This window comes from Hydra vulgaris, chromosome 13 (genome assembly GCF_038396675.1).
Source record: "Hydra vulgaris chromosome 13, alternate assembly HydraT2T_AEP".
NCBI classification, from domain to species: Eukaryota; Metazoa; Cnidaria; class Hydrozoa; order Anthoathecata; family Hydridae; genus Hydra; species Hydra vulgaris.
In genome coordinates, this window is record NC_088932.1 from 16002091 (window position 1) to 16019214 (window position 17124).

The 17124-nt window shown below is 29.0% G+C and overlaps 1 long non-coding RNA gene across 1 annotated transcript; it reads right to left on the minus strand.

The window, feature by feature from the left end:
• Positions 1-6267: 6267 nt before the first annotated feature.
• Positions 6268-16352, minus strand: LOC136089451 (uncharacterized). The gene is made up of 3 exons (XR_010643064.1): positions 16120-16352; positions 6609-6717; positions 6268-6496 (listed from the first exon to the last, which is right to left on the minus strand). It is a non-coding gene; the product is annotated as an uncharacterized LOC136089451 (long non-coding RNA).
• Positions 16353-17124: the final 772 nt, after the last annotated feature.

Consider the following 17124-nt stretch of genomic DNA (forward strand, 5'->3'; position numbering starts at 1 on the left):
ATTTTGGGCAATTTTCATTGTTCTGATTTTGTAACTTTCCCATGAGTACCCACTATTTTTTTTTCTGAAATCACTGTAATAAAGTTTATTAAATTAGAAAAAAAATAAATATTAAAACCAGTGTTGGTCCTTGGTTACCAGTGGTTTGAAGTGGAGGCACATTTTCCTAAGATTTAACTGCAACCATTTTTAGAAGTCCCTAATTTTTTACTGATTTGTATCTTATCAGTAAACTTTAAAAAACTTGGAAGCCTACCATATATAGAAACTAAAAAAATATGTCTTTTCACTTCTTAAATTGCAGATTTTGTATATTGACCCATCAAAAATCAACTTTTTATATTTGCAAACAATTTTTTAGCTTTTTTAGGTAGCCATTATGGAAAAAATGTGACATTTGAGAATTCAATGTCAATGTTTTATTAAAGTAAGTCAAGAGTTGTATACAATATAAAAACTAGAAGGTTTTCTGAAATTTTTTTTTTAAAATATAGAGCTTCAAAGTATGAACAAGACATATTTTTGCTACTGAAGTTTTTATTTTTAGAAAAATCAGAAATTTCAAATGACTGTACCTTATGAACCACAAAAGATTTTATGCTGAAATTTTCAGGAATTGCTTTTCTCATTGACATTAACAAACCCACTAAGTTTCATCAAAATCTGAGGGGGTCCATATTGAAATCCTAAAATTTTGGTCCATTTGGCATGGAATGACCTTATAGTTAATACTTAAACCATTACCATACATAACAAGGCCAACAATGCCAAAATCTTTTTTTAAAGAGTGTCATCCTTTTGAACAACACACTTTCTGTGTGACCACAACAGGCATGAATCACATACAATTGCGCTGCCAGTTTTATTGTCCTCACTTGTGCTTTTCTGACATACAGCACAAGGCCAGATGTCTTGTTTTTTTTTAGTATTGATCACTTTATTAATGGCTTTCCATGCATCCAAGGTAAAATATAATTGAATTGATGAAAGCAATTCTAATGCATTTTCATCTAGAACTGACCATGAAACACAATTGGGTCTTCTTTCTATAGCATTTCTAGCAATAAGGGTGCCAGAAAGAGCTTTATGTACATCCTCAGCTTTTAAAAACCAACAAAGCATCACTGTAAGAGAAAAAAATGATTTTAATTAAAAACAAACTTCTAATACCACCTACTAAGGAAAATTAAACTAAAAATGTATATTAATTATGAAAACAATTTTTTTTTAATAATAACTTAATAGTTAGTTGTAAAAAAACATTTACAACCAATGGATTGTTTATATTTGTAATGATATTAATAAATAAAAAGATTAAGGTATTGTATTTATGAAGGTATGAAGGTATTTATAAAATGTAAAAAAATAATTTTAACAAACTAGCATGTCTTTTAGCAAGTTCAAGTTTCACAAAAGGAACTGGAACATTAGAAGAGTGTTGTTGAAGTTTTTTAGGAAAACCTATAGTTGTGCGAGTTGCATCTTTCGGACATCCACATCGAGCAACTGTATCTTTTTTAAGAAAGAATCTAAAATAAACATTTAAACCTTACAAGACTTACCATGGCTCATGCTTTGATTGCTTTTTTTAAATTGCAGATAAAAAATTTTAAATTTATATTAACTTTCAATACCTGCTTCACTTTCCACAGCAAAACATTCTTCTAGGTGTGGTTGTGTTTTACTAACAACAGATTGTTCTGATGCCCCATCTCTGATTAAACTAACCTTTTTCTGAGGGTTTCCAATTAAGTCTTCTATTTTTCCACTGTAAAGTAATTCCTTAACAGTTAATGACAATGTTGGTGTATCCTCAGGTACTCCTGCAATGGGAAAATCTGGAGATAAGAAATTATCATATATTTCCTAAGGAGTATCTACACAACACTATGTGTTTAAAGGTGTCTAAAGGTGTTTATAAAATTAAAAACAATTATCTTTGACATACTAGCATGTTTTTTATTAGAATCAAGTTTCACAAAAGAAATAGGGACATCAAAAAAGTGACAATGACGTTTTTAAGGAAAATCTATAGATGTAAGTGTTGTCTTTTTTGGATGCAACACATTGAGGTAACTGTATCTTTTTTAAGCAAGAATCTAAAACAAATTTGTAAATTGCTGTAATTCAATTTTATTCTTATGACTTATCATGACTCATATTGCAATTATTTTATCTTCAATTGCAGATGATATTTTTTTAAATATATTTACCTGTAATACCTGCTTCATTCTCCACAACAAAACATTCTTCTGGGTGTGGTTGTGTTTTATAAATAACAGATTGTTCTGATGCCCCATCTCTGACTAAACTATCCTTTTTCTGAGGGTTTCCAATAAAGTCTTCTGTTTTTCCACTGTAAAGTAATTCCTTAACAGTTAATGACGATGTTGGTGTATCCTCAGGTATTACTGCAATGGAAAAATCTGGATATAAAAATTATCAGATGTGTGAAAGTCTCTTCAAGCTCATTTACAACCATATTTTTTCCCTGTTCTCAACCATTTTGCAATGCTTTAAGAATGTTAATTCTCTGTTCAAAAACATGTCCAGTAGACTCTGATACTAGAGTTGCTATAGATGAAGTTGCCTGAAGAGCAACGCTGAATTTTTCATGCTGAGAGTTTTTTTTTTTTTTGGAGCTACATGAAACGCTAAACTAGATTCTTCAGTTATGGCAGGTGTATTAAAAACTCGCTGATGCTGGCGATAATAACTCCTGGTCCACCTTTCTCAACATAGCTCAGCATCAAAGAGATTTATTTATAGCAAGTGGCGAACAGCAAAGATATGGCGACATGGCAGACTCATGAACTAGCAAAACATACAATCACACAAGTTAAAAGTAACTTTAAGCAAACATTCACTGCTATTAATTACATAATTTTTTTTTTAACTAGTAAAACATTGACTTTGCAACGCAAGGTAATTTGTTTTAGTACTTGATCAAATGCATAGGATGTAAGAATTTTCTTATAATATGCCTCAGCTGAATTAGAATCAAATACATCATTACAAATTTTCTGCATTTGAAAAATAGTTTTATGGTCTCATTCATTTTGCATTGAGGTTAACAAAACATAAAACATATCAAGGAAGTTTTCAAAAGTACTATTAAGGTCAATAACCTCTTTTAGTTTTCCGTTAAAATACTCTAAGCGATTATTAGTTGTGTTCATAAAATTTGAGCAAGCATAATTTAATCCCAAAACACACTCATTACGAATATTGTGCCAGTTACCAACTGTGGTTGGTGCTGAAGAATTAAATAAACTTCACAAATTTCATTATATTGTTCTTCTGATTTTGCATAAGCTAATTTCTGAATTTGCTCAAGACAGGATGTAGGTTTCCCACTTGCTATACCAAGCTTAATAGTAGTAATTTCATGATTAAAAGATCTATAGGTACAAAAATATAAAAATATAAATTTGAATGCACAAGATGTAAAACCAGACTACTCACCATTTAAAAACAAGAATCAAAATCAGAATTCAAACTTAAACTTATTTTAGACTACAAGACACGTTGGAACTCATTATTTGATATGATTGATCGCTTTGTCAAGTTGAGCAAATGCTTTAAAATGGCTTTCAGTGAAATTCAGTCTCTTATAACAATATCCAATTGAGAGCTGCAAATTATCAAGATTTAGATAAGGCTTCAAAACTTGAAAGAGCCGAAGCACTTTGCTGTCGAGACTCAAATTTTGTTACAGCAAGATATTTAGTTTTGTTTTAAATCAACTACAATCATATGATTGTAGTTGTAGTGATTGCCAATCAAACAAATACAATTACAACCCAATCACTGATTGGGTTGTAATTGTATTTGTACAATCATATGACAAATTTAGAGATTTATTTCAGTTTATCTATTTTAGTTTATTTAATTTCATTTATTTCAAAAACTATTCGACCAACATATGTTGAGAAAAAAAAAAGAGCTGCAGGTGCATGCATAGTGCATGCGGGTTGTTTGTAACTAAACTTAGAAGTAGCTTAAGTCATAAAAATTTAACTAAAAATAAATTTGCTAATATGAATTGCTACAAAAGAATTATTTCACACAGTTAACTGTGGTTTTATAGTTTCAAAATTATTAAAATTTTCTTTGTGTAAAATAATTTTTTTGTATTTTTGAGTTAAAATTTGATCCGGATTTGAATCCGGATCAAATTTAAAGGTATTTTAAGGAAGGATCCAAAACCGGATCCTAACTATTTTGCAAGACATATATTATATATATATACATATTATATATATAATATACATACACAACCCTCAGAATTAGGGTCGGCATTCGGCAATGCCGACCTAACTGCTGACCTTAAGTGTTTGAGGTCGGCAAAAAATTACCGACCTTGTTTCTATGTTTTATGGTAACCCCTTTGTATCAATTTTTTTTTGCCGACCTCTAACAGTTCCAGGTCGGCGATTTATTGCCGACCTCATTTTTCCTAATTCCGAGGGTTGCATACATATATATACATATATATATATATATATATATATATATATATATATATATATATATATATATACATGCATATATATATATACATGCATATATATATATATATATATATACACATACATGCATATATATATATATATACATGCATATATATATATATATATATATATATATATATATATATATATATATATATATATATATATATATATATATATACATATATATCTTATTTTACCTAAGAGTGTGAAATAAGCAGAGTAACAGAGATGCATCTGGAAAAGCAGCACGTAATACACCTCTTTCTGTCATGTCTTTGTCTGTCATGATAGCATTAGTCTTAGACCACAAAACATTGTTTCTCTGAAATGCTTCCACAAACCAACTAAAAATAATAAAAAAGAGTTTTATATTGTAATAAAAAACTTTTTCTATGCTTATCACATAACTTGAAATAGTGCAAAAAAGAGAAAGTATCATCATTAAACATCACTGGAGAATTTCAGAGTCCTGCAGAGTGTATTCCCTAATTGTAATAAGAATATAGGATTGCAGTTTTAGGTACCAGGATTGTGTTTTCCAATGTAAGCTACACAAGATGTTTTAAGTCACTATAGTACAGTAAATATAATACAAAATTTGGAGCATTTTTTGAGAATATTTATACCTACATTACTAATGCATGTATTGTATGCCTACACAAATCAAACCTCAATGATTCTGCATCTTCATTTGTAAGTAAACCTACAGTGGCTACTTCACTTTCACCTATATAATAGCATTATTAAAAATAAAAAAATTATCAATATTGCAAAACATATTGTTAGTTTTTTAACTAAAACACAAAATACATAAAGAAATATACTAATCAGCAATATCTTCACAAAGTATAATATAAACAAGCATTTGATTTTTTAATAGTTTATACGTTGCATCCATACATATAAACTCAGGATATGCATTATATGCACTATGTATATATAAATCTTTAAAAAAATCCCTTCTGGATCTGTTGAAACTTCAACATTTGCAGCTAAAAATATATTTAAAAATATATATTTAATAATATTTTTTATGCAAATAGTTTTTACTTCTTTTTGAGTACATGAAATATACTTTTAAAAAATTAGCATAATCTGCAAATTTATTTTTGTGTTGAGCCATTACTATTAAGAATTTTGGATAAGTTTTACATCCATTTTTCCACACTTGTGTAGAAAAATGGATGTAAAACTTATCCACTATCAAAGAGTTGAAGCAATTTTTACAACTAGATCACCTTCCTAACATTAACATGAAGCAGGCTGTAATGGATTGTATGTTAAGAATAGCAGGATAACCTAACATGGTCCTGAATAGCTTTAATTTAATTTAAATTTTAATTTAAATTTAAACTTTATTTTAATTTAAAGGTTTTCAAAAAACATTTTTCAATAGAATTTATGAGATATTTAAGTATCAAACTCGTTCATTCAACATTCAAATGCAAATAATTCTTCTCAATTTCTACCACGCAAACTACTTTTGATACAACTATAGTTCTATTGTAATAACAAAGCTTTTAATAGAAACTGCTTGAATAAAAACGTTTTTATAATGATAAACTTGTCAAACAAAAATTATTTTAAGCATTATAGGCAACATTTTTTCAAACATTTTTGGTCTATCAGCATTTACTTTTAACCATATTTTATGAATATCTGCATTTTCTAAGTGTATTAAATTTTAATATATTCATAGATTAATAGTAAACGTAGCAACAAAAGTGCAAAAGCATTTTAAAGACTACTTACTATATTTTTCTTTTAAAGTTGTTACAAAGGATGTGATATCATTTCAGCTATCATTTTTGTGAGATGAAGCAGCAATATTCGACATATCTCTAAGAGTTATAACTTTGCCTGTAGAATTAATTCCTTTTCAGCAGGTTTTTGTTTGGATTTAAATTTATCAACTCTTTAGCTTTATGAATAGCATAGTCTGGAAGCTTTCATTGATTAGGCAGGTGTTTATAGAGAATCTGATGGATTTTAAAAAGAAGATTTGACAAAACAATAAAAATCAAAGTTGTTTATTTGTGAGAATCAAGTAATATGAAGAAGTATGATAAAACAAATAAACTTATAACTTACTTCAGAAACTTCATGATTGTGATTATTATCCATATCTTGCAAAACTAATGATTGTCTATCTTCAGATGCTTTAAAATACAGGTAGAAAGGACAGTCTTTTTTAAAAGTTCTATAATAACTAGAATGATTTTAACCATTTAAACATTTTAACTAGAAAATCATACAAGAATATTTAATTTATTTAATAAATATATAAATTATTTAATAATAGCAAACTAACTAATATAAAGTAAACTTCTAATAGTTGTGATAACATAAAATAATAATAAGAATGTATATTTGCTGTTTGATTGAGTTGATATTTAGCAACTTGATATTTTGCACTGAAGCTGTTTGTTTTGTGTTTTGATTTTTTAAATTTGTTTCATAAGCATTGCCTGCCCTAACCAAAACCATTTGATATACTCCCTGCCTGTTCTCCTTAAATCAATTGATGTGTGTACACCCCCAACACCTTCTCCCTCAGTCAGTCTAGTAAGTGATTAGGGTTGATATTTGATTGGGGCTTCATCATCATCATTATCATCATCATCATCATCATTATCATCATCATCATCATCATCATCATCATCATCATCATCATCATCATCATCATCATCATCATCATCATCATCATCATCATCATCATCATCATCATCATCATCATCATCATCATCATCTCTTGAAGACTTAAGATGGTTTTACTACTCATAAGGAAGGGGCTCAGAGAGGGCTAAAAAAATGAGATGAAAAATTATTTCACTTCTGATACAGCTCAGGGCTCTCAGTGGTTAGTCAACTCTAACTCAGATAAAATAACGATAACAAATAGCTTTTTTCAGCTAATCGTTATCGCATTAATCTAGATCTTCCTTTATTTATGAACAGTAATTTACTCTGAGTCATTTACCTTGCTTCTTCTAGGATTATCTCATTTTTCTGATTTTTCCTAGAAACCATAAATCAAATCAATTGCAAAACTAGCATCTTTTTATTGTGCTTACCACTTTCTTACTCCTGGATCTATTCTTTATCTCTATAAATCTCTAATCAGTCTTTGTATGGAATACTGTTGTTATATCTACGGCAGATCTTAGAATAATACCCTTTCTCTTTTAGATAAGACGCCGAAACGCATTGCAAACATATTTGGACCTGCTCTTGCAGACAATCTCTAACCATTGTCAAATGTAATGTTGCTTCTCTTTCTCTTTTCTGTAAATAATATAGTTGCTGCTCCAAAGAGCTAATATCTCTTGTGCTATCTACTAAAATTAATTCTTGTGTTATTCTTCATTTAATAAAATCTCATCATTTTACTTGGTTCCTAACACCCTATTCACACAAGCGATGTTCGGCGGAACATTATTCCAGAACAAATGTTACTTCAAAATATTCCTTCCAGTGTTCACACATAAAATCAGCTTGATGATAGATCGCTTGAAAATCACTTTAACAGTCGTTAACTTATGCAAACAGAATTAAATCGTTATAATAGAGTGATTTTCCCTTAAATAAAGTTACACTAAATTATTTTTTTTAGCAAACAGTTTTCCATATAACTTTGTTTCAAATAACTAATATCAAGAGGTCAAATAACTAATATCAAGTATGAAATGCCCATAGCCTGGTGGATTTTTTGACAAACCCAAAGTTTGCAAGCTTTGGGTTGGTCAAAAAGACTCAACTTAAAAATAAAAAAAAGGATTTAAAAGACTGGAAACATGAGCGATTGAAGAAAATATTGCAGACGTGAAGTTTTAGGAATTAATTAATTATAAAACTTCGATTTGATGACTCAGATAGCTCCGTAATAATATATATAGCAGGCGATTCAAGGTTTTTTTTTCAATTTTTCATGCTCCACTTTTAATTGATTTTTACAATATAGTATAGTGGGTTATCAGCAGGAGCGGCGAAAGGGGCGAAAGGCAGCAGATGTTCAAGGGGCGCCATAAAATAAGAATATACATAAAATACAAAGTTCCTCAATGATTATATATGAAAATTTTAAAAAATAGGAGTGCTAAGGCTCTCGGCACCCCTGACCGTAGTCGGTATAGCGTTGAATAATAATGAACTTCCTATGACTATTGGCAAATGGTCAACGAAATCAAGGAAAAGTCGTATTTTGTGTTCATAAAAGGGTCAAATCATTATATTTCAACTAATTTAAAGAAAACTTTGTGGGGCACCATCTCTGATTTATTAATGCTTGCATCACTCTTCACTCTTCAAGATGTGGTCTGGACCCCTCCCCCCCCCCCCACTCACTAAGGTGAGGGGGAGAAAGGGAGGGGGTTTGGGGTGGCACCAATCAAAGGGGGAAGAAGGGCAACCAACTTACAAAGGTATAAGCATTCATTTTCTAGCATGAAACATGCATAATCATTTTCTAATGAATATACAGTTAAAGCCATTAGATCTTTATTGCATTTTTTCATGCTTTTACCATAAGATTCAAATTTTCATAGTAACTATCAAAAATGTGTGCGAGATTTTCCGGCAAATTTACAATGTAATGGTCTTAAAAGGGAATTAACAAAAGTTAATTAAATTACTAAAAGTTAATTGAATTTGATTGGTGCCACCCCAAACCCCCTCCCTTTCTCCCCCTCACCTTAGTGAGTGGGGGGGGGGGGGGAGGGATCCAGACCACATAAACACCACTGATTACCTATAATAAAATAGAATTTAAAGAAATAATGGTTTCATTTTGAAATTAATTTAGATATTTAGGTATTAAGTACCTAAATATCTAAATTAATTTAGAGACCTTTATTTGAACCATAATGAAGGTCTCTAAAAAGTTACTGCCCCCTTTATTTGTGCCCCTATCTACTATAAAGACCAGATCAAGGAGAGGACAACCAACCATATCTTTACTTTTATTAGGAAATGACTTACAGTTAGTTGCACTCTTTACATAGGCCAGTTGGCAGATTAGAGGGACACTGGTTTCTAGTAACACATACAACCGTTGATGATTGAAAATAGGGTGATTTAAAAATGCTGGCATTTTTGGAGTGGATTTGACAAGTTTATAATGCTTGCATTTTCAGATAGTTATGTCTAATGGTCTTATATGCTGTTAATCTTAGATCAAAACAAAGTGTTAGAAAAATTTACAAGCATCTCAAAATGGCTGAAAATTGGACTTTTTAGGCAAGTGGACATTTTGCTTTTAGATATATTTAAGCTCTAAACTGCAACAAGCTGCCTATATTTTGCCCGTTTATTGCAGACAACAGTAGCTAATCAGAAAAGCTATCTGTAAAGACTTGGATGAACAGAATAATGCTACAGTTAGTTTCATTTTGGCATATTTTAACAATTTTATGATTTTTTCCAAAGTTGAGGAGGTCCTAATTTTTTTCTAATTTAACACAAGTTAATAAAAACCACTTTTTTAAAGAGAGAACTATCCAGAAAATAGTTCTAGAAAAAATGAGACACTTGTTAAAAGTGAGAAAAAAGTTATACAGCTCTAAAGTAGTCTGTTTTGACCATTTGTAAATGGAGGGGGGCCACTGTGTCATGTTTGTAAGGTTATAATTTCTGAACCGTTGTACTTGGAAGTCTTTAATTTCAAATTTAACCTGTCTACATGATGCACATAACAATATGTAAAAATCAGGAAAATCAGAGATGGTGAGCCACAGGGCATTGGTTGAAATATAATGATTTGACCCACAAATTATTTATTTACTTATTAGTTTTTGAACATACTAATACTTTAGGCAAAGTTTTGTTAAAAGATTACAGATGCACGCAAAATATTTATCATCTGGGTCAGAAGAAATATATAAAAAATTAGTGAGAAAAGAAATGTTTAATTTACAAAGTTATTTAAATTTACAAACTTATTTATTTGAACAATTTATATTATATATAAACTAATAAACACGTGATAATACCTTACATACTACTGATTAGGGCTTAAACAGTAATACAATATTGTTAATTATACTATTATTTATATTTATTGGTTCCTTTCATTAAGATATTTAGCAATAATCAAAATTATTTTTTCCATATTAGATTCAGCCAGACAGTCATCACAATGATGAAACATAAGTTTCTCATTGCAAACTCTACTTTATTTTAATAATATCTTTATGATATTATTTAAAAAAAGTAACTCTATTTTAATAATATCTTCATGATATTCACAAATGTGGTGAAGAGTGATGCAAGCATTAATAATTTTTGAACCAAAGTTAATATCAAATTCCGTTTGCTTGCAAAAGACATAGCCAAGCTTTAAAATGTTTAAAAGCATTCTCAACCATTCTTCTAGTTTTTTGAAGATCCCTAAGCTCCAAATGCTCGGGATAAGATTTCAACAAATGAGGCAATAAAGGAATAGCAAAATCCACCATCAAACATAGACAAACTCTGAAACAACTTTGCTGCAATATTTATCAAATAGATTTAAATCTACAATTGCTTTGAATAAAAGATTTCTTTTAAATATAATCATTATTTCTTCTTAGTGATCCAACACTTGTTTGTATAAATAAAACAGTATCTACAGTCTAAGATGGCAAAAAGAACAATCTTTATAATTATATTGAGTAATTGCATGATCTTTAGTTTGCTCTTCTATACTTGACTATCCTAAAAAGACTGGTCACAAAACAAAAGTCTTCACATGAAGCTAGATAATGCAATGCAACGCGACACATTTTACTACTGAAATAGGTTCTCTAATTGTTTTGGTAGGTTTGCTTAAATGTTGAAGTAATTCAATAACCTGGAAATGAAATGTTTTAACATTTAGTTAAAAATGTAAATTCAAGTTCCTTCATTCTAGTAAAAATCTTACTAGACCATTGTGAAAATTTCAGTTTGACCCAAACATTTCTTTCAATTAGATCCACTTGTTGATTAAACTTTAAGGCAGCTAAATTTAAATATGGATGGACGATTGATTCATAATTGATTGATGATCTACTTCTCAATTGAATAATCACTAAATGTTTTTGATGCTTTTCCAATTACTCTTTTTTTCACTAATATCTTCCTGAACAAATTGTTAAAATTAGATAAATTCATAAACATAACATTTAATTAAAATCAATGAAGGTTAGAGAATACATTGTCTACACTAAATACATTACATCATGCCACTAAATATGATGTAATGTATTTAGTGTCTACACTAAATACATTACATCATATTCAAGACAAGATATATGCCTAACCCTTAAAATCTAGAAATTATTTACTTTTGTTTAAGAATGCTTTAGCTAAAGGCTTAGAGTTTGCATGACATAATTAATTATTTGTATGCACTATTGAGATTCATACACAATTTATACTGATTGTAAAGTAATGCAGATTATTCTTTATTTAAAGCTCAAGCTCAAATAATGTTTTGATATTAATTTACATTAAGTTAACTCAATGGTAACAAAGTCAAAAGACAACTAGTCAATGACTAAAAAATTATTTGAGCTTGAGGTTTAAATAAAGAATAATCTTCTTCTAGTCTAATCTGCTATAGTTAAAGCATGACTATGTCATGCTTTAACTATAATTAAAAAGAAGTTTTAGTGTGACACAAATTAGTTTGGTTAATTAGGCCTAAACTGGTGTTGCTTAATAAATAGTTTACTTCATATTGCATATTTGATCATTAAATATGCCACTATGTGAAAACTAATGTGAAAAATTTTATAGTTTGAGTTGCTTTTACAATAAAATTTAATGTAAATGCAAATCAAACTGTGTTTACATTAATTTAATTTAAATTAATGTAAACACAACTCAAATTTTGTGTAGAACTCACATTAAATAGTCATTTTAAAGTCAAACATAAATCAACCAACACTGAAGTCACAATCTTGCAATTTTTTTCTGTTACATTTTATTATATGCAAGCATATACGAAGAAACTTTTTCTGAAAAAAATTAAAATAAGCATACAAAAAAAAGTGCCATCTTTTTTTAACGAAAACAAAAAAATGTTCTGGAACATTAATTTGTTCTGGGTTAGCTATGCGGTTCAAAAGTTCCTCAAATGTTCCAGGAATTTTTATTCAAGTTGGGTTCACATGAAAGTACATTTGTTCATGTTCCTGTACCACAGAATGATCTGTCAAATGTTACATCGTGTGAATAAGGTGTAAGTGTTCAAAAAAATCTTATTTATCTAGTTTGTTTCTTCGAACATGATCTTATCTTTATCTTGATTCTTCCAGTAACTTTAAACTTTAATAGTGGTTGCTAGCAGCCTTGTTGGAAGTAAAGATGTTTCCAAAAAAAAAACTATAATAATTATGTATAATTGTCAATTTCAACTTTTGATTGAATTGATTTTATAGCTACTGTTTTTATGTGTACTGAGCTTATTATAGCCCAGGAAATTTATTACGGATCCAATTTGATCAAAAAAGCTAAACTAAATCCTAAATTAATAACGCATATGCAAATAGTAAAAGAACAATCATGAAAAAATACATTCGCTCATTACAAATGATTGCATAACCTTAGTTGATAGTCAAGAAATTTGCAATCAATTCAACTTCCATTTTTATAATTTATTTAGCACTGGTCAAAATAATAAAAAACATCTCATTTTAAATCAAGAACAGAATCAATCTGCAAATCATTCAACACTTATTTTTTCGAGAGCTTAATTTTTAAAACTTGATTTGTAAATTGAATACAAACAAGCTGGTGCTGATGGAATCTACCCATATTTATTAAAAAACTGTTCAGATAGCTACTCAAAAGTATTATCAAATATTTTTAAACATTTATGCAAAGTAGGCTGCATCCAACAAAATGGAAAAGAAAATCGGTCACCAGTTTTCAAAAAAGGCAGCAGAACAAACCCATCAAACTATAGACCCATTGCGCTCACGTCTATAGAATGCAAAATTATAGAAAAAATAATAAAAAAAAGATCAAAAAACATCTCATTGATAACAAATTGCTCTCTCAAAACTTGAAGCTTATGGTATCAAAAGCAAAGCTTCTTAAATGGTGTCGCTCATTCATTAAAGGAAGGAAGCAGAGAGTAGTTATGGGTAATTATTGTTCTGATTGGTGCAATGTCTTTAGCGGAATTCAACAGGGTTCTAGTTTAGGACCTCTATTTTTTGTTATATTTATTAATGATATGTCAGAATTAACAACAAATTTCATTAGGCTTTTTGCAGATGATACAAAACTTATTGCGATCATAAAAAATCCAATGGATAGCATTTAATTTCAAAAAGACATTGACGCAGCCGCAAAATGGGCTGAAGACTGGCATATGAAATTTAATAATGATAAATGTAAAGTTATGTATATAAGAAAAAAAACAAATAACAACATTTATAAACATAAATATTATATAAATGGTCAAGAAATACAGGAAACAATATCCAAGCGTGACCTTGATATTATAATTACAAAGAATTTAAAATGGGAAATCCAATGCCAAAACCTGCATCAAAAGCTAATTGTATTCTTGGAATGCTTAAACGAACTTTCATTTATTGGAACATAAAGCCATTCAAGATTTTGTACACATCATCTGTAAGACCTCATCTTGAAACATTTTCTTCAGCATGGAATCCTTATAGAAAAAAAAACATGGAAAATCTTGAAAAAATTCAAAAACGAGCTACTAAACTAGTGTCTGCTTTATGTAAACTTAATTATGAATCAAGATTCAAAGTTCTTAGTTTACCTCCCCTAAAGATAAAAGAATTAGAGGAATGTTAATTGATTATTTTAAAATTTCCAATGGCTTTATAAAAGTAAACTGGCAGGTCCCAATAAATCAACCACACTGGCATCAGCTCCAAGGTCATGCAGGAGCAATTAGAAATAATCAACACAAAACCAAGATTAACATTTGTCAAAGAGAATTCTTTTTCACTAACAGAATTGTTACTTGTTGGAATTAACTCCTGAAAGAAGTTGCTAAGGCTGATAATGTCTTCCAACTTTAAAATAGACTTGATAACATTTATCATAAAATGATACCAATACTGAAAAATAATTAGACTGCCATAGTCTACAAATTATTTTTTAGATTCACAGAATATTATTCTATAGCAGTTGTATCTATAATAAATAAATAATAGGGCTTTTGCATCACAACTGTATAAATTTTCCATACCGAAAAAATTTAATAGCATCTTGCTAATTGATGTACTGCAAGCCAGTGGTAATTTATTATATATTTTTCTTGATTCAGTTAGTTTAATGGCTTTTTTATATCTCACCCAGGCGTCAAGAAAATTTAGCCATTTATTTTCAGATGTGTCTGCTTCTATGGATGGTCGAATTCCTTTAAGAGGTTGTGTTATGTGATTTTGTGATGTAATCAATTGTTTCATCAATTCAGTCATTTATGCTTGCATGATGGATTGGATTCAGGTTTTATTTCTGATATAGGAGTTGCCATTCTTTTATTTGTTGTTGTTGTTTTTTTTATTAATTTTTTATTTTTATTTAGTTTTGATCTTAACTTTGTTTTTTTACTTTTGATCTTAACTTTGTTTTCCAGTGTTTGACTTACATGGTTAAATGTTTTATTCAATGTTATTTATATTATATATAATAATTCTATTCATAGCGCCATGTATAATAACAAAGTTCTTAACTCAGCTTTCTTCTCTTCATAACTAACTTACAAAAGCATAAACACAATGCTAAAGTCCTTAACAGTAATTAGCATAATAACCATAACTATCTACAATACGTAACAAAATATATGTCATCAAATATGGCGTATTAAACAATCAGCATTGATCCTGGTCAATATATTATTTTTGTTCTTAGGCACAATGGCCCTCTTTAGCAGACAGCAATATGGCTTACAGCTTAAATTATAGTTTTTCAATATATTGAGTTAATTATTTATTGATTTCCAGCATACAAATTAATCAATAAATCAGATAATGTAAATAAAAAACCACAAATCTAAATCAATGATTTATAATTTTTTACATTATACTTTCTGATTTAATGATTAATTTGTAACCTGGAAATCAATGAATAATTAATTCAATATATTGAAAAACTATAATTTACACTGTAAGCCATATGGCTGATATTATGTTTTCAACCACTGATTTAATCAGAGCTTAAAAACATAATATGAGACTATCAAACAAATAATTGCAACCCCTGAATATGCTTTAAATAATACAATTTTTAATGTGTAGTACTTTAATGGATAGAAGAACACAGGCAAGATAGAGCACAATGATTTCTAAATCAGTTTGTCTTATATCATATAAGATATATGATGAATCACCATAATGCCCATTTGCATCTCCACATCTAATCAGCATTTCATTTAATCTAACATTTTTATTAAACATTAACAAAAGTATTATTATTATTAATGAGTATTGTGTGGGCTAGGATTAGGATTGCAATCTGAACAGTACATGCAAAATTTGTTTATATGTTGCTTATTAATCATTAATTATAGTAAATGTACAATTATGTAAAAATTGTATAACATTTATCAAAATATTATAGAACAGGAAACTATTATGTAAAAAACATATAAACTTACGAAGATTTACGTTTTCCCTCGCCAGTATATTTAAATTTTTGACCACCATGGATACAACAATTCTTGATGAAATAATATTTAATCTGAGGTGCCATCTCAGCAGCTTTCTTGGGAACAGATTTTCTAACACTCTCGATAGTTCTGGCATCTCTTATCCACAACTTAGTAAAAGTACTATCTTCGTATTTCTTTATGTTTTCTCTCATGACAACAAATGACAAAAACTATTTCTTTCACAACAACGTCATTCCGTTAGGTCGTGCAAGTTTCTATACCGTTATTATTATAGACTAGCAGAAAGCAACCCGTAATCCGTAATACGGGTTACGGTCGGTCTGTTACTTAATTTATAGTGACTGTTTTCCACAATTTAAAGTTGCGAAACCTTAACTAATACCCTGTAAGAAAAACGCCTTCAAACTAAAAAATTAAACCATCTGTAAAATAAAAATAAATTAATTTACCAATTATTTAACGTTATTTGAGTAATTTACAACCGACATAGGTCATATCAGTGTATGGCAGAACCATTTTCCTAGACATTACTAAGTTCAACACCATACGTTTTTTAGTTACTGACACAAAATAATAACACTTTATCATGCCTTAAATTGACGAAAGATTAAAGCTAAATTCTTGTTTTTTATAACATGAACTTTAGTTAATAAGATTAATATGAAGTGAACGTAAATTATTTATGAGTTATTAATTTTTTGGTATCCCCTTGATACATGTTTCTTTTAAAAAGGAAATTGTCTTTAAAACGATAAATGCACACAACTAAATAAATTTATTATAAATAACTAAGCAATTGAGTGCAAATATGTTTCAAACAAAAAAAAAGTTGATTTACAATCAAACATGTGTATAACTAATTGTAAAAAATATGTAAACTTTGATTTTTTATATTGCATTAATGCGTCGTATGACAAACCTAAAATAAAAATTGTAACAGATAAGTAGACATAAAAGAAAAACAAAACAAAACAAAAAAAACAACTGGAA